The sequence below is a fragment of the Patagioenas fasciata genome, chromosome 12, assembly GCF_037038585.1.
Source record: "Patagioenas fasciata isolate bPatFas1 chromosome 12, bPatFas1.hap1, whole genome shotgun sequence".
NCBI lineage: Eukaryota > Metazoa > Chordata > Aves > Columbiformes > Columbidae > Patagioenas > Patagioenas fasciata.
The window spans coordinates 8,658,652-8,681,957 of record NC_092531.1 but is presented as its reverse complement, the minus strand read 5'-3'; the positions used below and the strand labels follow the sequence as shown (position 1 = coordinate 8,681,957).

The 23,306-nt window shown below is 52.1% G+C and overlaps 1 protein-coding gene and 1 long non-coding RNA gene across 2 annotated transcripts in view; one reads left to right on the top strand and one right to left on the bottom strand.

The window, feature by feature from the left end:
- Window positions 1-4,672: 4,672 nt before the first annotated feature.
- Window positions 4,673-5,932, bottom strand: LOC139829009 (uncharacterized). The gene is made up of 2 exons (XR_011741167.1): window positions 5,515-5,932; window positions 4,673-5,165 (listed from the first exon to the last, which is right to left on the bottom strand). It is a non-coding gene; the product is annotated as an uncharacterized lncRNA (long non-coding RNA).
- A 5,240-nt stretch (window positions 5,933-11,172) lies between these two features.
- Window positions 11,173-23,306, top strand: part of LINGO1 (leucine rich repeat and Ig domain containing 1) — a 144,888-nt gene continuing 132,754 nt past the window's right edge. The window contains exon 1 of the mRNA XM_065847344.2: window positions 11,173-11,454. The gene's annotated coding sequence lies outside the window, so the exon portion shown is untranslated. The remainder of the gene's footprint in view (window positions 11,455-23,306) is intronic.

Sequence of the window (23,306 nt, the reverse complement as noted above, 5' to 3'; positions counted from 1 at the left end):
AGGATAAGGCAGGTATTAGGGGAGGGCACCTGGAGCCTGGGGCTTGGGCTGGGAAACGCATCCCTGCAGGAGGAGGCAGAACATCAGCAGTAGTTTTTGCTACTGCGCATCTGTTATTTGACCTTCTAAAACTCTATTTGTGGAGGTGGTTGTTATTTTTCATTAAATCTTTTAATCTAAAATCCCATTAGGCTCAGCAGCGTATTCATTTGTGAGCAGAAGCAAAACAGTTTGGTGTTTGCTCATTCCTGTATCTTCCTCACTTCAAACAGACGTAATAAAGTATTTTCTCTTTCCCTCTGGTTTCCCTTTGTGGTTTGGCTTTTTTAGGAGCCTTCGAGGCAGTTCAGCCTGGTTCCTCCCCCCTCCCAGCACCGCACGCTGCTTCCAGCTCTGCTGCTTTCTGGTCTGTTGAAATCAAATAAGATTCATGTGATGTCCTCTGTAGTGAGGGCTTTTCTTTGCCTGGTTCTCCTGCCTGGCTGCATCCGTGCGGTTAAACCAGCCCCACCATGTCCAGACCACAATGTTTGGCCTTAGAATAAAACAGCATTAAAAAATGCCTTGAGGGGCTGATTTTCAGGAGTATGTTTTTACAAAACCCGGAGTGTGCAGAGCAAAACCTGCAGCCCCCATCTCTGCTGGGCAACAGAAACCCACAGCAGGGACAGCCTGGTCCCCTATCTGGGGGGACATTGCAGTGGTCCTTTGCAGTCATTTTCCTTCTTCCTCAGTCTCCATCATCTTTATTTCAGGAATCACTTAAAATCAGGCTTTGAATAATTCACTGGGAACATACGGCCGTCCACCCTAACTGGTTCGTCACAACTTCAATAATTCACTTTCCCGCAAGGAGCTGATGTGCTTTCCTTGTACGTGGGTTTGCTGCCCAGCACACGCGCTCCCAGACCTAATCTGTTCACAACGAGGAGAAAAAGGGGATTTAAGGCCAAATGCCTTTGTTTTAAGAAACGCTTCCAAGCGAGGCAGAGGGTTTGCTGGGCAGCTTGTTGAACTATGGGAAAGGCAATAACAATTTTCACCCCCTGAGAGCTTCCCGGACCCTCTGCCACCGGGGATATGCCAGGAGCTGCATCCCACCTCAGCTTTCCTAATGAGGTGCCTGGGTTTGTGTTTTCCCCCAGTAGCGTGGGTTAATTAGCCAGCGATGGTCAGTAACAGCTAATAAGCGTGAGACCGGTAACAAGCCGTGGGGATTTGGCAGCCTCTCCACCCGGGCCCCGCTTATCTGGGTAAATGAGGGTTTAATTTAAAGGAAGTACAAAGGCTCCTGTTGCAGTGTATTGGCAGGGTTGTGCTGGAGAATGTACAACACTCATGGGGAGAGGCTAAAATATATAACATACAAACTTTATACAACAGTGTTTCTGTTGTGGATCTCTTTACTTACTATCTCAGGATATTGTGTTGAGAAGTGATGTGTAACTGGGGTCCTGATCCTGCAAACACTGGGAAGCACATCAGCCCGAGGTAGGTGGTGGTGAAGATGCTCAGGTGCCTGTGTAAGAGTGTGGCTTGTGGAAAAAGGTTTACATTTATGCTAAGTGCAATGAATTTAATTTCCTTGCAATAGCACTTCAATATTACAAGGAGCTCAAGAAAAATCAGAGAGGGCCTGAAGGAAAATGCAACCGAGTCAATTGAAGTTAACTTCCCCAGGCACGGGGCCAGGCCCCTCTTTAGAGGCTATTTTCCAGAAAGACGCTGAATTGCCTGCAAAAATGTATTTTCAGTCGCTTTTGATTCAGCGGCCTTGAGCCCAAGCGAGACGTGTGCAGAAAGGCCCCTGAAAACCTGTGTTTGCCGAAGAGGGGGCAGGCTGCAAGGAACCAGCCTTATTTCACCCCAGATCTCTTGCAGGAACCCCAGGAGTGCTCTAGGAGCCTCGGAAGGGGGACTCGAGAGTCCCTGCCCCAGGGCCGGTGAGTCAGAGCATCCCCCAGCCACGTCCCAGTCGCTGGGTTTCTCTCCCCTAAGGCTGTGCCCTCACACCGTGATGGGGGCAGGAGAGGTTTATGCAGCTTTTTGGCCCCCACTTCCCTGCCAGCCCCAGTCTGATGCTGCTGCTGTTTGTCTAATTGCTTTGTAGCCTATGGGGGAGAGGAAACCAGAGCCTTGGCTTCAAACAGAAGATGCCCTAAACCAACTAATTAACCACCAGACTTGCTCCCCAACCTCCTGTGATGGCCCCATATTTTTCAGGCCGTTTCGGTACCACTAATGAGCAGAACTGCCGAGGCTGTGGTTGGCGGTTCCTGCAGTACTGGGCTCTGGCAATGAGCTGGTGTCCAGCATCCCAAGGGGATGCTCTGCCTCTTCCCCCGTGTTCATCCTTCTCTTTGCCATCATCCTTTTTATTCACAGGTGCTTCTTCTGGCCTACTTGCATCCAGTTCATTCTCCTTTTCTCAAATAAAACCTGACTCCAGGCCTTATTTGGTAAATAAAGCAGGGAGAAGCTGGGCTGTCTCTTTCTTCTTCTGACAAGCCTTTCAGGATGGGGAGATGAGATGGAAAGAGAGACAGATTAATAGGATGCAAAAGCGGAAAAGAAAAATAAACATGAGATAAAGGGAGCATGGGAAAGGCAGAAAAACAATACAGATCCATAGCCGAGGTGGGGAAGCAGAGTAAAGGCAAGAGGAGACCTGCCGAACCCCAGCCCCTGCATGTGAAGTGAGGGACTAGGGACAGCAAACTGCGAACACACTGGTATAATGCGGGCAGCACTTGGCATCCCTCCCCAGCTCCTGCTGGCCATACCTACAGTGGGATCTGGGGAAAGGGACCCAGGCTTGTGAAGAGATGGCCATGCATTCATCCAGGAGCTCTCCTCCCGCGTCCTCTAACAAATTTTTGCCCAAGGTGCAGGTCGCTTGCGCAAACAGCCAGGCGCTTTAACCTGCCTCTGTCTCCAGCTGTCAAACACTGTAAGTATCTGGGAGGTGGTTTATACTGGGAAGAAACAGAGGTGCTTTAAATGGAGCACAGAGCCAAACCCACTGCTGGTTGGACTCATAAATATCTCCTTTGCGTTTCTTCTCTGTCAGAAGGCAGCAATAAAAGAGAACAAAAGCCAAAGCCATCATGGAGAGGCTTCAGCATCTCTGATGCTTCCTTACCCCTTCCAGGGCATGTCTAATATTGATGAGGAATGAAAGTCAATTAGCTGGGGGGCAGCTGGTAGCACAGGGGTGTTTGCTGGGCACGGGGAGCCCGGCACTGAGATGGCGAGGTTGAGAGCTGGCACAACAGGCTCCTGAAGGGCTCAGTGTAGAAATCATTGTTTTTCCTATTATTTCTCCATTTCCAGCAGGCTGAATAGCACTGAACATCTGCCTGAAGGCAAGTAACCTGGCCCAGCTCTTGAAACCACCAGCTTCATTAGCAGCAAATGAAGTCCTCAGCTGAAGAGATAAAGTGAGGGCTAAGGCTCTAAAATTATCTGTGCTGGAACCAGTTGAAAGCGAATGCTGTTAAACAGGTTGTGCAATGGCAAAACAGGTAATTTCTGGCATGGAGCAAAACCTGGGCATCACTGGGGGAATTTCTCTCTTTTATCAAAAGGTCCCATCACCCTATCAGCCCCAAAACCAAAGGACTCTCGGGGTGGCAGGACCCACACTTGGGAAAGGTGAAAGCCTCATCTGGAGGCAAACATCAGCACCAGATCTCTGTCTCTGTTGTGATTTTTTAATAAGCTGAAATCTCAGCTGGACCTGTCAGAAAACTCAATAGCAGGACACGAGAACCCAGTCAAAATACACGGAGCTAGATTGACCACCCCACAGGCAGTCACGAAACTTCTCAGGTGGCATGATGTGCCGCCACACCAAAAAGGTGGGGCAAAAAGGAATACAATTTCAAAAATCCCTTGAAATAATCACCTAAGATTATCTAAGTCTCTTAAAATACCAGGGCAAGATCCAGAAGTGCTTTTTAGGAAGTTGGTAGTGGGCACTGGCGGAGCGAGGGAAGGCACCTTCCCACTGCTGGAGGCATCTGGGAGGGTTGGGGTGGGTTTTTCCCTTTCTAAGTTAGCCCTGAAGGGTGACCTGCCACTCCACCCGCAGAAGCCTTATCTGCAAAGTAACATATTGGCTTTTGCAGAAAGCCTCTCTTTCTCCAAAGCTACTTTAATTCCATCCTTTTAGATCTGCCTTTTCAAGCGCGGCCCCAGCAACATCCATCTGCCCTCACAATAGAGATGGTGTTCTGAATCCTTTTATTTTTGGCATCTTCGCCCTTAGCTCCTCCGTAGCAGGGAGATGCTCCCCCCTGCCTGCAGCTGCTGAGGATGCTGTGATGCTGTCAGGTTTGGGGATGGCTATTTCGGGCCTCGGTTCCTCATCCACTGACGGGTGCAGGACAGACGGATGCTTTTGGGCAGCAGCTGCAGGTACCTCCCAAGGCTGTGCAAACCTGTCCATGAGTTGCTAAGAGCTTGTGGCTTTTTTTGGTTCACACCCAGGTGCTAGTTGGGGCAGTCCTGGATCCCACCCTGCATCTGCCCCGCTGGTCTTTTAACGTTCAGTGCTTGAGGCTGGGAGAGGCACGAGCAGCCCAGCGCTGAGTTTGTGAGCAAGTTCTTCCACAGCTAGAGGAGAAAAGGCAGGAGGAAAGTAGGGGAAAAACAAAAACAAAGAAACAAATTTATTTTAAAATTTTTCTTTTATTTTTCGATGTGTGAACCCTTCCAGGAGGAAGTCGTTAAAATTAATAATGTTCTTTCTTTTTCTTTCTCGATTCCCAAGACTCCTGGTTTAAATTAACGAAATGTCAAATACAATTAAGTCATGATCATGTGTTTGTGATAACGAAGGGATGGATTTCCAGCCAGTTTACAACTCTGATCCGCTCTTCTCTTTTTTTTTTTTCCTTTGATTATAACTCCCTTTATTAGACTTACTATTTCATTGACTCCCTCTGAATTCCATCCTTAGTGATCCAAGTATGGTGAAAGCCTTTGAACAGAAGATTTTAAGGCTTTTTAGCATCCTCGTGTTTTCCTCCAATGTCCTCTCAGGCCGGGGGTGACAGCCTGATGCTCAGCCCGGAACCGATTGGTGCTCCCAGGGACCTCGCAGCTCCTACTGCTAACACCTCAACATCCTTTGTTTATTTTCTCTCTTCCTTCTTCCCTTTCTGTATTTGGGAACAAATTATACTAATGAGTTTGAAAGGCCACATAATAATCCAGTGCACCATAGCCAGTGACCTTGCAAGGAAGAGCTCAAAGGGTTAATCTGTAATTTAGGACTTGACACCAAAGATACAGTCACTGGGAGACAAGTAAGCCCCATTGGAGGCTTTAGGAAATAATTTGCTTTGGCATTTTCTTTATAAGAGTGAATTGATTTTTGCTGGGCTGTGTCAGGCTGAATTATGAACGGGGAGAAGCAGGGCTGACTCCCCCCAGGTGACGGGGTGATCATCAGAGGCAGGGGCGGAGGGGGCTTGAGGGCTGCCCCATCCCAGCGGATCCCATACAAACCTGTGGCCACAGTGTCATCGTCCCCAGTCCAAGTGCCGTAACCGTTGCGCTCCGCTTGATGCCATGTTCCGAGACGGAGACCCTCCTGCAGGCTGCTGGGAGCTGTAGTGCAGAAAAGCCGCTGGTCAGCAATGGAGACAAAGGCAGGTTCTCGGCTCCTCGCTGGCTTGGCTGAACCAGCACTGGACCTCACCCCGCCACAAAGAGCCCCCCAGGAACATGCCGTCTGCCTTCGGCACGAACCGCTGCTCTGGAGCTTGGGCTGAGCGTCCTGCCGGGCAGCCTGGCTTTCGTTTGCCAGCTCACAGGGAGGCAGTGGGAAGAAAATGAGGTCTGGGCTTTTTTCACCCCCCCTGCTCTTTCATTTATCATCTGTTACAAACCAGCTCTAGCTCCTCAGTAAGACCGGGGAACAGCAATTCTTGAATAAGACAGACTGTAGAAAAGCCTCGCCTAATCACAGAGACTTCCCAAACAAAAGGGCTCAGACTATCCACTTCTTCCCCTGCCCCTTTTTCCAGTAAATCCGCCCCAAAGAACAGCTCGTTCATTAAGCTGGCTGCTCTGTAATCACAGCTAACCCAGCGATAAGCGCTGGGTTCATCCAGCTTGTCACAGCGTCCCCCGGTTCCTGGGAGGGTGGAAATGCCCTGCTCCCCAGGGAAATAGGCAGCCGTGGAGGGGAGGAGGCTGTCGTACGGCACATCCAGCACTCGGGGGACAGGGGACCCTGCCCTGTCATCTCCTGGAGCTGTGGCTCAGCCCCCCCAGGTAATTGTGCATGGAAATGGATTCCCATTTCTCTGCTCAATCGTCCTGTTTGCTGTCACAGCCGAACGTTTTGCATGTGCAATTACCCATCCCTGCGTATATCCGTGGGCACGCTCAGGTGTCGCTGCCAGCCTTGGGCAGCCCCGTGCAGCCCCGCCATTCTGCCTTTGAGCTTTAATCGCAGCCAAGCAGAAGCCATTTTCCATACGAAGCTGGAGGAATGTATGGGGTGAATAAATGGGTTTGAAAGCCTAGCAGTGTAATGAGTTTATTTAAAACCTGCCTTTTCTTTTTGTATATTAATTTACTTGGTATTATATTTAATCTTTCAGTTACTGGGGTTTCACTGGCTTTTTTCTCCCCTTGTCTTCCAACAGCTCCCTGAGATGTTCTGCCTGCGGCAGGAGCTGGATGAAGCCAAGCCAGGGCTGGAGAGGGGGGACCAGACCTGGGCCAGGAGACCTCACCTGGCGCATCCCCTGCCATTTCCATCTCCTGTCTCTGAGGAGCAGGATTAGCCTAAAGAGTGTCAGACAAGGACTGACGGATGGCCTGGAAGAGAGGCGGTTGCAGGAGTTATCTAAGTCAGGCTGATCTGAGAATCTGTCCTTCAGCCCATGGTGGCAGGATGGGCTACTGTCAGGGAGAAGAAGAGGGGAAGCTGGAGGGCAAAGCATGTGGACTGGGGCCCCGAGACTGCATCCAGATCCAGGTCATGGGCAGGAGGTTCGGTCCGCTCCCGGCTGCCTCTTTGGTGCCGAGGGAGCGTCAGCAGCAGCTGCTGCTGGGAACATCCCACTCCCTCCCCTCTTGCTAATGAACGTAGGTGAAACTTGCTGTGCCATGACTTTAATCAGCAGAGAAAACTGCAAAGCCTTTTTTTTTTTTTTCCTTTCACCACCTGCTGAATTCAGCGTCGAATATGAATTAGGTGGCGTTTGGGCTTGGCTGATCACCCGCTTCCCGTGCTAACGTGTGGAGCCAGCATCTGCCACACAGCCGGCCTCCCCAGCTAATCCACGGCGGCATTTTGCACTGTACCTAATAACCCCCGGAGCTTAAAGGCTACTCGCTGCAGGCTCAGCCTGCATGACTCCTCTGAGTGACTGGCTGCCAAGCTCAGCCCATGCTGGGATGTGGGACCAGCCCGTAGCACCCATGGGTGGCTGGGCAGGGTGGCTCCAGCCTCGGCACTGAGCTGGAGGGTGAGGTTGTGACGTGGTGACCTCAGGACCCAAGCCCACAGCAAGCGCTGCCTTGTGCATGCTGTGTTTGCAGCTCCAGGGAGCTTGTGGTTGCATTTGTTTGTGGCTGGTGTGCAGGCAGCTCTGGGCAGGGGAAGGGATGCAGGGGTAGGCATCCCAGAGCCCTGTGTGCATGGGGGTGCTGGAGCGGTACCCCATGGCTCACGCCTATGGGTCCCTCAGCATGGCAGGAGTAATTTGCAGCTCCATTAACAATCAGAGTGGGCACAGTGGCCTTGCAATGTGTCCATTTGATAAGAGGCAAGTTCTACCGAATAATGAGCAGTAATTGGATTTCAGGGTTAACCAGCTTGCAGTAAAAATAGAAAAGAGTGGAGAGCCATTGGATATTTCTGTTCTGGCTCATCAGACACTGGAGGTTTATCTCTGCTGAGAATAGCACAGGAGAGGTAAAGTTATTAGTGACCATCAGAGCATGGCGATACCATCTCCCTCTTGTGTTTAGTGGAATGAGTCTGTGCGGCCTCTGTGAGTTTCATTTAAGGCTACGGGAGTTTATAACCCCCCCCGGGAGATCTCTGCACGCACACCATTGCGGTGCAGCCAAGAGGGGAGGAACTGGCTCCCTTTAGCATGCGGGAGCGCCCAGCCTCTCGGCTGCAGGGGGAGGAAGGAGCCAGCAGCCAGGGGAGCAGGCTGGAGCGGCCAGCAGCTGGGCAGATGCATTCAGCAGCTGCGATGGCCTGTCTTCCAGCAAGATGAATTCCCGCTGGAAGCGGTGTGGAGAAGGGCTATTAGCATGGTGGGGAATGGAGAGCCTGTCTTATAAGACGAGACTGAAAGCACTTGGCTTGTTTAGCCCAGCAAAGGGAAGGTAAAGCAGGGATATGATTACTCTCCATAAATATATCAAGCGAGTAAACACCAGGTACAGAAAGGAACCATTTAAGCTAAAAGACTGTGTTGGCACAAGAACAAATAGGTTTAAACTGGCTAATGCAGGCTGGAAATTAGGAGGCAGTTTTTAACCATGGGAGTTGCGAGACAGTTTTTAGCCATGGGAAGCAGAGGATGCAAAATACCTCATTGCATTCCAAATGGAGCTGGGCTGGTGTGTGAAGGGAGCAGAAAGCCGCCTGCTTGCAACTGCAGGAGCCTCAAGGTCCCCTATGTCCCCAGTTTCGTAGGGCAGGGAGCATCAGGACAGCCAACACCAGCCTCTCTCTGCCAGGGGGCTGGCAGGGACCCAGCGCTTGGGACAGCTCCCCAAAGTGCTGGGGAGTGGAACGGGTGATGAGCCAGAGGCAGCCAGTGTGGGCCACTGGCAAGGATGGTACCACGGGAGCTGAAGCATCCTCCAGCCTGAGCACGGCAGCTCGCAGCACCCAGATCTGGGCTGGCGACCTGCCGCTGTCATTGGTTTTTCTGGATTTTATCTGGAAATGGCACACAGCTGGGTCATAAACTCCAAATCTCACCTCCTGCATGGAATTATTCTGAATTCCCTATATATTCTAGGGCCTCCCTAAAGAATGGGCGAAGAATCTGCTGGTGAGAACTCTAATCAGTTTTGAGAGCAGGTAATTTCTCAGCAGGAAATCAGATTGAGGAGACAGTTGCTTCACACAGCACATCATGGTGGACTAGAGCAAAGCTTGTTGTAATAATAAGGAGATCTGGAATAAGAAGATCATCACTAATATTATGCAGTAATTACTTTACAATCCTCCTACCAGGTGGGTTTTCCTATCTCACTTATCTCTAGTGTTAATGGAATAGGAATAATTCCAGACCTAATTCTGGCATCTGGGCAGGTTTTTTTGGACGCTGTACCTCCTTCCTGAAACCGGAGAAAAGCCATTCCCTGGCTTCAGCGCCTTTGGAGTCTGGCACCATGCCTGGAATCATAGTAAGACACAAAAGCATCTGATGGAAGCGACCACTGGATGGAGCCTCAAAGGTCATAACAACATCCGATTCTGGTACAGATGGTGTTCGCTGACGAAAAACGCCAAGTGCAGAAGCCGTGAGCACCGGTACTGCAGCGTTAAGGTAAGGAGGGATGCTGCCTGCACTCCTGCTGCAGAGCCAGGGTGGGCAGCGGTGCCCAGCTCTGCCCCAGCTGCGCTGGCATAAGCTGCCTGCATCTCTGCCTGCACCTCTGCCTGCTCCTGCCCCCAGCTCTGCCTGCCCTTGCTGTGGCGGCAGTAGTTTCCTCAGGGCAGGGGGCACCGGGGTCCCTCCCAGTCAGTGTGCAGCTCATTCACCCCCCCTGGGGCTGCACAGGCTGACATGCTCTATAAAACCTCGCCAAACACATAGTTTAATTCCAGCAAGACAAACAGAGGTAATGTAACTGTGCAAAGAGAATTCCAGTTTTGATTAAAACCCACAGACCTGCAAGCTTTGGCTCCCTCTTGAATAAGGATGAGGATAATATCGTCAGGAGAAAACAAAGAGATCTGATGATATCTGAAGTAAGAGTGTGGCAGGTTTGCAGAGAGCCTTTGACCGGGCAGGGTCTGGTGTGCTGAGCCTTCAGCGGCTCCTCTTCCCCCAGCCCTGGGAAGGGGGAAGGCAAACCCGGCCAGGGGGATAAGATTAGATCTGGGAACAGAACAATGCACAATTCAGTCATCTTGCAAACTTGCAGCAGAGTACCCCGAATGCCATGTAATGAAGGGTTTTACAGATGAGTGCATGAACACGCTCACAAAAATGGGGTCTGTGGAGTGGGTGAGGGCTGCTCTGGGAGAGGACTCTGCCGAAGCTCTGTACGCCTTTCTGCAAGGATTAGTGTCTCCCGCACCATGTGGCCCGTACTGCGTGTACAGCCACGAGCATCGCACGTGCTTGGAACATGGTGTAAGTTGGTCTTGCAGAGCAACAACTGAGGATGCACCTGCAAGGCCAGGGGGCCTCTTTGGGCATGGGGTGCAGTGGGGAGCAAGGAGAGGGGCTTTCTCTGTGTGTAGTCAGGCTGCCAGGCCTTGCAGAGCTTGCAGGCTGGGCCCATAATCTCCAGGCAGAGTTTATAACATGGCTGCTGAGTGCACCAGGAACCAGAGAAGAATACATCTTCGCTTAGACCTTGATAACGTGTCCTATGGATAAAATCTTCCTTGGACAACCCCTCCAGCAAGACGCAGGCTGCTGGCAGTGCTATGCACAGGGGACAGTTTGTCCCAGTGTCCCACAACTGCAGTGGGACTGGGGTTCACTGGGAAGATGCAGGGAAGCAGATAACCACAGCTAACTCTTCTCTCCACAGGGATCCAGGAACATTTTCCCTCCACCTGACTGGCACCGCTGCTGGGTTGCTGTTGCAAAATGACAGAGGTGGGTTACTCAGCATCAGGGCTGCCTGTACCCTGCACTGGGGACACGGCTGATCCCCCACAGCTCCACGCACTGATTGCAGCCATCAGTGTGTCGAGCTGTGGGGACTCAGCCACACCATATGCCCAGCGCCCCAGGGAGCCTAAGGGAGACCTGGGGAGTGATGAACATCCTGCATCCCCGGGTGGGGGGGTGTCAGCAACTCCCCCACTCCCCGGGCTGGCTATGAGGACGCTCTCTCTTTAAAACAATCCCGGCCGCGATTTGTCGCCGAGGCCGAGCGCGGCGGGGAGCGGGGAGGCGGAGGCGGGCGGGGGGCGCGGCGCCTTGGTACGGCAGCGGCTGCTGCTGCGGGAGGTTCCCGGAGCCGCGGCGGCGAGTGGAGCCTTGTGCCTCGTTGCACCGGGGCCGGCAGCAGCCGTAAGCCCCGGGGTATGCGCTCGCCCCCGCCGACGGAGCGGGGTGTGGGTAGGCGGAGGAGCGCGGAAGCAAGCGGAGAACGGCGGGGAGCGGGGCGCAGGAGCCCGGCCGAGCCCCGAACGGCGGAGGATGCGCCGAGCCCCGCGGAGCCGAGCCCAAATGCAGCGCGGAGCAGCCAGCGCGGCCGCCGCCCCAGCCCGCGGAGGTAACGGCGGCGGAGGGGAGCGGGAAGCCGGGCAGCCGCGCCGGGATGGGTTTGGAGGGGTTTCTGTATCCTCTCGGGGGGAGTGGCACCCTGCCACCGCCCTGTGCTCCCTGGGGACCTGTGGCTCCTCACAGCATCATTCAGCAAGTGGTAACTGCCCCCTCCCAGCAGAGCTGGGATGAGGAAAGGGCTCCCCTTGTGCGAAGGGGCAGGCAGGTGGGGGTCACCGTGTTCTCAGCGCCCCGCAGCCATCAGCCCATAGCCTGAGTTGCTGGAGGCCCAGCCCGCAGCGGTGGCAGATGCTCAGCGCCAACCTCAAAACCGCCACGATCGAAGCTCGGCTTTGAGGTTCGATGCATCCAGTAACCTCAGGCAGTGCGCATGGGGGACGGGCAGGGCTTGGCGCGGGGCTGCCTGCTGCCGGCAGGCCGGCTGCTTGCCCACCTTGCCACCCGCTCCTCAAAACTGGCCAACTTTGGGCTGACTCTGTGGGGCACCTGGTACCCACCACTACGGTGAATGGTACATGCAAAGGGTGCCAGTCCCTGCCTTGGGCAGCTTAGGCTAGACCTAGAGGAGATGAGAAAGGTGCCTGGACCATTAAGGCTGGACCTCTAGGGATCAATAGCTCAATAGCGGATGATATCCCAGGTTTGACAACAGGAGGGGTTAAATTTGATCCCATTTGATTTGCACCGCTCCATTCACCAGCTGATCTGTGCTGCTAGGGAAGCTATCTGCACGCGTTTTACATCTTGCTCAGCTCTCCTGCCAAATGAGGGCAAATTGCAAAGCTGTCCTCCTGCCCCTAGTCCATGTCTCTGTTGAGAAACTGAGTCTCGTCTCATGTTCCTCAGCTTGTACAGGAGCAACCCACCACAACAGCAACCAGAGGGCCCCAGGGCTCTCCTTTTATCTGCTGTGCTGCTAACAGAGGAGAGAGAGGGGTTTAATTATCCTCAAGTGTCAGTTCAAGATAAATCTGCTGGGACACAGCTCTTGGCAGGTGCGAAATAACAGGACGTTTTCATGCATGGGAGGCTCAGCTGAGAACAGTTCAGTGGTTTAATTGGCGGCTCCTAGAAAGGGTTCATGTCAGGGTACAGAAAATGGGACGGTGCAGGCTCCAGCAGTGATCCTGGTGTTACAGCTGTGGCGAAGGGAAGATGGATGCTGAAGGCTCAGATCTTTCTCTGACGCGTTGCTTCGGGGGCTTGGTGCAGAGCGGGTGCTTCGGGCTGGTGGTGCAACCTCAACGTGATGCTGTCCTCTCAGGGGCTCATGCTTTTCTAGCATCACTTAATTTCTGCTCATCTTTACAGTCAGTTCCTGAGGGAGTCCTTGCAGGGCCATCAGGAGACATGACCTATTTTATGGGGAGTCGGGGAGCCGAGAATGAGGCAATTGTCCCCAGAACCAGGGCACTCCAGAACTGTCTTCTAGGGTCGTAAGGTGGGATGGTCTCAGGGTTTATTGAACGGCTTCTCTTCCCTCTTCCTGCCAAAATCCTTGAAATGCTCTACAGAAGCTCTCAGGACAAGTGTTTCAAGAGTTTTGTTTCTTCGATTCCATGGGGAAAAGCCTCTTCCCTCTCCAAAACGCTGTGGCTTGATGCCCACAGGGGATTTTCCCACCCTGCCAGGGATGCAGTGCTGGGATGCAATGGAGCATCTGTTTCCTCATCTCCCTTCCCTTCTGTGCCTTGATTGTTGGCCCCCGGAGCCGAGTTTGGATCAGAGAGCAGAAGCCGCTCCATAAAGTGCTCCAGCTGTGGCATCCCACCATGCTGTATAGCTGCCACGAAATGAGTCCTCTCTGTGGCCAGACCCTGTAACGTATTGGTCTGGGACACACCAGCAGGAGGAGGGATTTAATATTCTATTTTATTATTCATCTAGATGTGCTGAACTCTTCTCTGTCTTCCTTCCTTAGCTTTCCCAGGGCAGGTGTGGGACAGATGTTTTAAAGAAACAGTGCCCCCCATCCCTGCTGGCTTGTCAGAGGGGATGTGGGTACAAGCAGCTGGTGCGGCTGCTTTTCTGGAGGAAGCTGCGGTGTTGTGTTGCTACGTCCCTTATTTTAGGGTCCAAGATAATGACTTAGCTGTACTTCATTTCTGTACTAGGTGGTAGTCAGCCCTCATGTCGCTCGCACCAGCACAGAACAGCAGCTGGTGTGAGAGATCTGGGGTTGGTCCCGTCTCATCCATACTGACCCCTGGCAGTTCTGACTCCTCTTGCTAACCTTTGCCATTTGTTGCTGGCACTGTCAAGAGATGTTTAGTGAACGGTCTTGTAAGATGGTGAGTTTTGTAGATGTGTTCAGGAAGAGCCAGTTATTAGATGTCATCTTGGCACCGTACCCTTCCCATCTGTGCTCGATGTGACCACTGCCGTTCCGCTTGCAGCCGTGTTCCAGTCCTGCTGGAGTCACACCCCTCCTTTGCAAATCCGCATTAGTGAAGCTTGTAGGTTGTTGTTCGGGTGCAAACCTTGTTGATGCTCCTGTAGTTATCTGTGCTGGAGTCTGACAAAAGCATTTTGGAGGCGTGGCTGAGCGGCAGACACTATTCCTTGCTTTTCCTTGGAGGTCAAGCTGCTGTGAGATGGGTTGCACCAAGTGAAAGCCAAATTCACACTTTATTTCAACTGTAACAAGCTTTTGATGCCATCTGTGACAGGAGCATATTTAGACTTGATGTATATCTTTGCCTTGACTTTGGGCTTTGGATCAAGGCATAAAAGCTTTTGATGCATGCACACACAATAAGGGGAAAAAAAAATTAAAACCGCAATCCTCAAAATGTTTGCAAATCCAAGAGCTCATCCTTACCCCAGGCAGGCAAAATTAACCAAGGGTAGGATCAGTAAATCATAGAATCAGCCACTTCCATCATTGAACATGAGGCAGCTGGGAGCTCAGCTGGCACAAGGCAACGTAACTGCACCAAGGCTTTGTGGGGATGCTCAGGATGTGGTGCCACAGGTTTCTTTCTTTAATACTGTTGCAGCAAACAGCTTGGGAACCAGCCATATGTGGTCAGGATTGGGCCTCAGATGGGTGTGATAAAGAAAAAATGCTGCTTGAGGAACCAAGGGCACCCATTGAACCAACCGCTTGCCAGGTTGTCGGGACGGACAGTGATTGATTTAGGACCAAATGGGCTTGAACTAACATTAGCCCCCACCATTGTAAAAAGGATCTGATAACTCCTCCTTCCTCAGTGCTTCATATTTTGGCTGAACTCCCACACTTTTAGTCCAGGGAGGAGATTTAAACCATCCCTGCAAAGCTGAGAAAGTCCCATATGAAGATCAGCACATCAGTGCCCGCAATAAAAAAGGGGCTGGTTGCCCAGCATCTTGTTGCTTTAGCCACTGTTCTACTTCCACTTGCCATCAAAGCCCATCTCCAGTGAGGCCGGAGATGCGTTTGGATTTGGGACGTCAGCTGGAGCGGCGGCAGCTCCTAAGTATGCCCGGTGGTGTCAGAGGCTGGGGTCAAGCCAGTCCATCTGGAGCTTCATGGCATTATCTCTTAAATGCCTTTAACTGCAATAGGATGGCCTGACTGATTGGATTGTGCTCTGTAATTAATTAGCTGGGCGCACTGTACGGGAAGCAGCTATAGTGGGAAGAGAGGGGGGAACCTGCCAGTGAGAGCAGTTAAGCTTCAAATGGCCATTTCTCATTAAACCAGCATTGCGTGGTGTTAGTCAGTGGGCACAGGGGGTTAGTTCCAGTGTCCTGGCCCTTTTCCAGGCAAGTAATTGTGGTTTTGCTGCCCAATTGTTCCCCCAGAGCTCGACATGCTGCTCCCCACTTGCACTGCAGGAGCCATTGGCTCACCTGGCCCCTGGGACCTGCTGGGAGGAGAGGCTTGGATCAGCCTGGGGTGTACAGGGGTACATGAGGGGGTGTCCCTCTCCTCAGGAAGCTCTTGCTGGGGTGACAGACCCTGTGAGGGCTGCAGGATCATGCAGCCCAAGCTGCCCTGCTGGTTCCCTTCCCATGTGCCAGGCATGGCTGGTGTGAGCCCCTGCTCTTCCCCCACTCCCTCCCTCCCCAGGGTCCATGGGCTGCTCCCTGCTCCTTCTGCTGTGCATTTGCTCAGGCTTCTTTGTCTGCTTTTGGTGTCCATTTGTATCTTTAAACAGAAAGCTTCCCTCTTAGGTTAATTTTTGTTTTGTTTGGTTTTTCCTTTTTTTTTTTCCCCCTTTGTGTTTACCGTGGGGATTAATAAGTAAATGCAGTGTAAAGAAAATCTGCAGCGGCTCTTTGTTTATTGTTTAATTTAGGAAAATGCGCTGTGCCGGTCACAGCCTGCCTGGTGCTGGGGCAGGGGAGCAGGGGCAGCTTCGGGGTGATGGTGCCTGGGGCACCCTTTGGGTCTGCAGGCCCATCTCTTGCTGGGGCTCGTGTGGGAGAGCTGTCTCTTCCCTGGCTGCCTCCACCGCTTGTTGGAGATGACCTCTGTAAGGTGGAACCCGCTTTCTGCTGTGGTGTCCCAGTCCCTGCTGTGGGGACAACAGGCTGGGCCTGTCTGAGGGATCCGTCAGCACAGCATCACCAGCTGGGCAGGGAGGAGATTGTCCCGCTCTGCCCTGCACTGGTGTGGCCTCCCCTGGAGCACTGTATGCGGTTCTGGGCACCACAGTAAAAAGGATATAAAGCTACTGGAGAGTGTCCAGAAGAGGGCTATGAAGTTGGTGAAGGGTTTGGAGGGGAAGCTGTATGAGGAGTGGCTGAAGTCACTGGGTTTGTTCAGCCTGGAGGACACTGAGGGGTGACTTCATGGCGGCTACAGTTTCCTCACGAGGCGAGGACAAAGGGCAGACACCAGTCTCTCTGGCAACCAATGACAGAATCTGAGGGAATGTCAGGAAGATATGCCAGGGGAGGTTTAGGTTGGACATTAGGAAAAAGTTCTTCACCCAGAGGGTGCTGGACACTGGAACAGGCTCCCCAGGGAGGTGTCACGGCCTCAAGCCTGACAGTGTTCAAGAAGAGACTGAACAATGCCCTCAGACACATGGTGTGAACTGTGGGGTTGTCATATGCAGGGACAGGAGTTGGACTTGATGATCCTTGTGGGCCCCTTCCAACTCAGGACATTCTGTGATTCTGTGATCTAATATCCACGGCTCCATCTTCAGCTCCTGGGTTCCTCTGGTGCACGTTTGGAAAGTGGTGAGCTGGGGTGTTTGCTGCTGACTCTTGCAAAATGGCATCCTGGCTTGTGGCAGGGAAGATGAAGCTCTGCCCACAGGTACCTACTGGCACCTAAAAATCCCTCTGCCTGTTTTGCTTCCCCTCCCTGCAAGCTTTGAGTATCTTTGCCATGCAGCAGCCTTGGGAGGGCTGGGACAGGCTCACCAGGGGCTCCTGATGGTGCGAGGAGGCTGGGGTGGAGGAGGGCACTGTAAAACTGCGGGGGGTCGGCATCACTGCCAAACTGGAGAAGAGTTATAGTGCCCTTTGCACCAAAGGCAGATAAATCTTGGAGGAAAAAAAAAATGAAAAAACAACAGAAAAGGCATGTGCCAGCTCAGCTTAACCCACAAAGGAAAACCACGTCATTTAAAAAAGAAAAGCTTTTAAAAATAGGTATTTTTTTAGCAGAGAATGCCATTCAGGAGAGTCAATGAGCTCTGTTTCAAGAGTTGGGGAAACAAAATGCTCCAGGAGCTGGGAAACTAAACCTCTCATTTTCAAACTCTCCAAGCGTCAGGTGTGGCTCCTCGAGCTCTGTGTTTTTCAGCTGGCTGTGCCGGATCCAGCCTGGCTGCGTACTGGTTGCTGGCTGCTCCCAGCTGCTGCTGTTTGCTGGAAATGAGGAATTCACCATCTTGGTGAAGGGCAGAAGCTGTGTCTCAGGTCTGTGTTACATCTTGCCCTGGTTTCCTACTCGCTGGCGGGGCTGGAGGGGAGATGCAGGGCTCTGTGGAGCATCCCTGATTATTTTTTTTCTTTTTTTTTTATAATTGGCTAAGGAGCCCTCTCATTTGCTTTGGCTCTGACTAATGAGGCGCATCTCACTTTGACAACGTGTCACAAGCAATAAATTTCTTGGTAGCTGCTGGGCTGCAGGGACACCCTTGTGCTCCCGCCTTGGCTCACCCTCCTCCACGTCACCCCGTGCCCTTGAGCATCCTCCCAGAGAGGGAGAGGAGGGTGGGGATGAAGAGGTCTGGGTGTGTAAGCAGGTCTCCCTGTGGGCTGGCCTTGGGACCAGGGATTTGGGGGGCTTCCAACACCTTTATTGAAAGGTATAGATAGCGTATGGTTCTTGTATAGGTGAGGAGAAGGCTTGTGTGTGAGCTGGGGGCTGCCACTTTGGGGCAGAGATGTTCAGCCATGTCTGCCTGTGAAGAAAGGGGTCAGATGCTGCTCTGTCCAAAGGCCCAGACATTTCTGTGCTATTTGTCACCTCTTGTTGGGTGACACTAACCTTCACTCTCCTGTCACCCTTAAGGGACTGCTCAAGGTTCTAATCATTGATGGGAAGCACCAACTATTAAGACTGCTCCTTTTTGTATTCTTGATAGATTCTCTTTAAGCGTTTCTCTTAGTGGCTCTCCACTGTTAGCTTTTGTTTCCTCCTCAATAGCTTGTCTAATAAACGTCGTTATCTTGGGCACAAATCTACTTCATGTCTCAATTCCACTTGGCAAGAGTTGGTATTAACAGCAGAACAGCATCCTTTGAAAAGGGGCTCTGTCACCAGCAGCTGTGGATGCCGCTTCTCCGCTTCCCACACCTGTCCCTGCAGCAGATAAAGTTGAGGGGAAGATGCGTGGCCAGAAAGCAAAAGGGGAATTTGCCTGATAAATGGGATGTCTGAGCTGTGCCGGCAGCACTCAGCAGCTTGGCCCCTGCCACCTTAGTTAATTAGAGAAGATGGGTTTATGGCCTGGGATCCTTCCTAATTCCAGCAGATTAGAGGGGAAAATGGTGGTGAAGGGTGATGGCTTGTCTGGAAAGGAGATCAGAATTATTTTCTATAGCTTGAAGGAGCTTCTATAGCTGAATAAAGCTGTTGCCTTCCAGTGTAAATCTGAGCCTAGAAAGGCTCTAACTGGTAGGTGCTGGGGTGCTTACTGGGTTTTGGGTCAGCCTGCAGGTCCTTAAACAGAAGTTTTAAGGCAGCTTCATATTCCCTCTGAGGGCAGTATGTTCTCAAGGATGTTTAAGCCCACTAAGACTTGACCCTGATGCAGCATCTCAGCTTGGTACCATCCCTCCTGCGCGAGCAGATGAAGTGGAAGGTGAAAGGTGTTTCAATTGAGGCAAACCCTATTTCTGATGTGCCAGGTAGAGCTCAGCTTTGTCAGAGCTTCCTGAGGAGGATTTCCCATGGCCGGACCATCAGTGGGAGCCCGCTGCCCTGTCTCCTCTCCTGTCCCATTGCTGGGATGTCTGGCTGCCTCCAAGATCTGTCGCCTCCCTGAGTTATAAATATTTTATCTTCTCAGTACCTACTGCCTCAAATATTTTTAAGAAAGGCATTTTCTTTTTCTATTTTTTTCCTTGCTCGGTTCTTGCATTTTAAAACACACCCGCCATGTGTGCAGCACTCAGACATGCTCTCGGCTTTCCCCCAAATGTAATTGCTTTCAAACTGCAGATAGTTGGCGAAAGCAATTTTCTCTACACAACAGAAGACTCCAGCTCCTCTCGTCTCCATGCAAGCCGTTCTCCCACAGCCCCGCCGTCTCTGTGCTGTTGTGCGATGCTCAGCACCTGGGCTTCTGGTACCTCCGCTTTCCGGGATGATGTTCTCGTTTTTCTGGGGCTGTGGGAAGTGGCTCGAGTGGGAGTGTGGTGAGGGACCTCTGTGGGGGCTAGCTAAATTCTCTCGCAGGTTCTGCTGAGCCAGGGTGATGCTCGCTGGCACCGAAGCCTTTCCCTTGGCCGTGCTGCTGGCAGGTGCCGGTGGTCTCCCTGCCTGCCTGGGTACTGGTGTTCATCTTGGTTTTTGCAGTTCCGTCGCCTGCATGTTTAACATGCTCTTTCTATCTGCAGGACGTGTTGTGCTTTCAAAAGCGTTAATGATAGAGAATAAATTGGAATCTGAGAGAAATAATCTTTAGGCATTCTCTGTAGGCCTTGTCTTGCCTTGCCTTCCTCAGCCATGGTGAAGGCTGCGGCTGGAGGGGAATATAAATGAGGAGGAGCCCCATGTCCCTCTGATCTGCTGTGATGCCCGGTGCTCAGTGGGTCTTGCTGCAGGGTGCTGGCAAACCCAAGTGGGTCTGGAGAGGGTGGAAGTTCTGAGGCATTGCTGGACCTTCTTGGAAGGGTTGGGGCATGCCAAGGCATCTGAGGGTCTGTGCCCTCCTTGGGTGGCTTTAGTAGCATCCTGGCATGGAGCAGCATTTCCCTTTCCTCCTTTGCTTCCCATGCGGGAGGGAGGGTGCTGGTCACCCTTGGGATGTCTCAGCTGAGGCCAGCAGCGTCTCTGGAGACACCCAAATATCTTGGCTGAGCACCCTCATAGCAGGACAGGGTGCAGCGGCTTTGTCAGCATCAAAACATTTGGTACCTGGAGAGCCACTGTGCCAGAAAACCCGCTCGTTTATCCTGCCCCTCGTCCTCCAAAACAAACACGGAGCTGGCATGGACCATGAGTCCATGGAGAGCCGTACCTCATGCCAGGCCCCAGTGAGAGGCTGTTCAGGCACCGCTGCCGATCTCAGCCTGGCCCCTGGGCTGCTCTTGGACATGAATCAGCCTTGTAATGAAAGCGTTTTCTATGTCTGTTTGTTTTCTGAGCATCAGTTTAATGTCTGGAAAATCCTGTTGCAGTGGAGCCCAGAGCACTTCAAAGACGCCCAGGGAGAGCATGGATGCTCTGTATGGACCCTGTGATGCCAGACAGGGAGAGAAACCCAGGTGGCTCTGAGCTCTGGAGGTTGTATTGCTGAATACATTTTTGCTTGAAGTTTGGTCAGAAATTGTAGGGTTTAGGTAATTCTAGCATTTGTTTTTTTGCGTGCTCACACTGAGGGCAGGTTGCCTCCTTCTTTCTCCTTTTAAATGGAGAGAAAACCTGGCTGTTTCCAGCTCAAAACCTACTGAATTGAGATTTTCTGCCCATTTCCAAGGGAGTGGGCTTCATGTGGTGAAGAGAATGTGGAGGTTTGCTCCCACAGCAGGGGTGTCCATCACGGTCCATACCGTGTCCTCCCAGCCTCAGCCCTTTGGAGATGCCTAGGTGAGGAGCTGGGGCTTTGGGCAGGGAGGATTCCCGGGTGTGAAACCTGCTGCAGTCCTCACATTAACATCTTGATGGTGCTCGTCCATCCCACTCTTCAGGGGCTGGATGGTGCTGGTGGCTTTCAGCTCCCCCTGCAGCCGGAGTCGGGGCTGTCAGGCTGCTCCGAGGTGCTCCATACCACCCCAAAGTGGGACTTTTGCAGCGCTATCCTCCCAGTCGCAGAGTTATGTGCTGTCTTAATGGTGTCAAGCTCTGAATGAGCTCGGGCAATTTGCTTTATAAAGCAACGCACTGAATATGTCAACACTCAGTGCATGTTTTTAATATAATATTTCAGATTGTTTTGAAAGAAGCCAAGATCCTTCTTTCTCTCTTCATTAGGAATGTTTTATGTGAAAGAGATGAACAATAGAGAGAGTTTGCCAGACAGAAAGCTTTCCCAAGTATTTGTTGCTGCTGAGAAATCAGCTGCTTTTTACAAAAAAACCCTCAATGCATAACTATCAGGGCAATTAAGCAGCACGTAAGCTGCCAAGGAAGGTTGTAGGACTGGCTTTGCTGGCGATGTTGAAGGCCAGGCTTGCCCACAGCCATCGGACATGCTTTAGGCACAGTGAAACCCCGTTCCCAAAGGGGGAATGGACTCAATGACCCACCAGCAGCTCCTGGTCACCCGGGAGGGTCAGAACTATGGTCTGAGCTGTTCTGGCATCAGCACTCCCAGGCTGGAGGAGTGAGCGGGTTTGCGAATTTTGCACTGTTTCAGCCCAGAAATGATGGCTTTGGCTTTTAAGCTGCTTCTCGGAAGGACCACGGGTGGGTTTTGTCCTGGTCTCCAGCTGGGAGACTTGGTCTCCTGCCATGGAAAGGATAAGACCTTGTTCCTGGCTGGTTGCAATGCCCTGTTCCGTCTGGCGCTAGTCAAAAGAGAAAAAAAAAAAGAAGCCAACCAAAAAATCCCACTGCAATACTTTTATCAGGGAATCTAGGTTCCTGTCTCTCCTCTGGAGAGTTTCTCTTTCATCATAAGTTGGAGAAACTTTCAGGGAACTCCAAACTTTCCTCTTCAATGAGGGCAAACCTGGAGAGATGGTGGGAGGCAACTGTTCCCCAAAGACCCTGCCAGCCTCAGCTCTTCTTCCATCAGGCCTCCCCAGCCGTGGCGCCACGGAGGCAGACTAAGACACCTTCCTCACGAAACGGAGGGCAGCCGAGAGCCTGGAGTCTTCCCAATGTGGAAAAGCCCGTCTGAAAGCTGGGGAGCCCCAGCCCTCATTAGCTGGGTGAATGGCACCAGGGCAGTGGACCCTGGAGAGGGATTTGAGCAAAGAAAGTGATGTTGCTGCCAGGATCAGTCCAGGAGAAATGCTTCAGCCAGGAGAGCATCCAGATGTTGGCGTGACAGCTGGCTGTGCCGGGGTGCTCTGACCCAGCGCTGGGCCGTGTTCGTGCAGCTCTGTCCCAGGGCAGGGCAAGAGGGGACAGACAGGGTGGCCCTGAGGTGGGACATGATGTGTTGTGCGTGCGCTTACTACAAGATGCTGCTGGGGGTTCGAGGAGGCTGGTGAGAAGCTCCCTGGGGATGCTGCTGCCCCTCTGCAGCACCATCCTGTGCACAGGACAGGCAGGATTTAGTTTTTATTCACCTCCCGGTAATCCTGCTGCTCAAATATTCTTCCTGCAGATCTGTGTGTTTTTTTTTTTTTTTTACCGCCCCTAAATGGAGTGTTTAAGCTTATTCTTTTCTTTTCTGTGAAAGAGGCAGTAAATCCTTTATCCTGCCTGGCTATTTCTGTGCACGTATTTTCTCATTGTGCTCCAGCTTGTCAGCTGTGTCAAAGCCTGGAAACCTTGGCCTCTGTTGGTCTCCAGACTTGGGTTTCTCTGTATTTAACAACACAGGCTCCCTTGGACTAACAGTTCTTTTCTCTCCCCTTCGTGTCTTGTCTTTTTTTTTTTTCCAAAATACCTGGTTAAAAAAAGCCCTGACAAAAGGAGCAAGCAGAGAGGTAATGGTCTGTCGTGTTCATCCCCAGCACAGCCTGCCAGCGCTGGCAAGGACTCATACTGGGGTGTCCCTCTGTTCCCCACCATGGCTCTGGGGTACCAGGGCTGCCCTGGGGACAGGGAACGCCCCACAGTGGTGGCAGCAGCTTCAGGCACTCAATGTCCCCCATTCCCCAGGATCGGCTCCACCAGTTTTGCTTTGCAGCCTTGCTGGCGCATCTGAGGACCATGGCAGCTCACCATGCCGGGCAGCGCCAGTGTTTGTGCCAGAACAAAAGAATAAACAATGGAAACTGTGATTAATTAGTGCAGCTAATTAGCAGCGTGCTTGGCCTGGGCTGGAGCTTGGTAAGGTGCCAAGATCAGGGCAGAGACTGGTGGGAACCTGTTTGGGCAGCAGGGAAGGGGAGAGGATGCCGTCTTGTTCTTTGCTCTCCGTTTGCAAATTAGCGCAAGAACCACGATCAGCAAACAAATGTGCAGTGAGCCCATAGTGGGCTTGGAGATTTGGAAGAATCCTTGGCAAATATTTGCCAGCCTCCACTGTGAATCTCACCAATGCTTTTCATGACTGAGAGGTGCTGAGCATAACTGGGATAGGATGCCAGACGTCCGGTTGGGGATGG